Here is a 350-nt window from a genome sequence, read left to right on the forward strand (position 1 = left end):
CCTCAACGGGGCCTGCCCGGCATCCCGGGCCCGGCCTCCGCCGGAGCCTCCAGAGTAAACGCGCCCGGGATTGGCTTCTGCCAGCCGAGGGGGCCATATTGGATCGCCTCACCCCGCCGCTTGCACACCATTTTAGCGGCTCCTCGGCGGCTCCCCCCCCGCCTCCCTCCCCGCTTCAGGGCTGCCCCCTCCCGCGGGGGCTGCGGCGTGAGGTGAAGGTGTCTCCGGGAAGGAAATTCGCACGCTCCCCGTTCCCCCTCTCTGCCTCCCCGCGCAACACTCCGCCCTCCCTCCCCTGCGCACACCCCTTCCCCCGCTGGCCGTCTCACTCCGCCCTCCTCTTCCTCCTC

Source organism: Calidris pugnax, unplaced genomic scaffold (assembly GCF_001431845.1).
Source record: "Calidris pugnax isolate Ruff unplaced genomic scaffold, ASM143184v1 scaffold28, whole genome shotgun sequence".
Classification (NCBI taxonomy): Eukaryota; Metazoa; Chordata; class Aves; order Charadriiformes; family Scolopacidae; genus Calidris; species Calidris pugnax.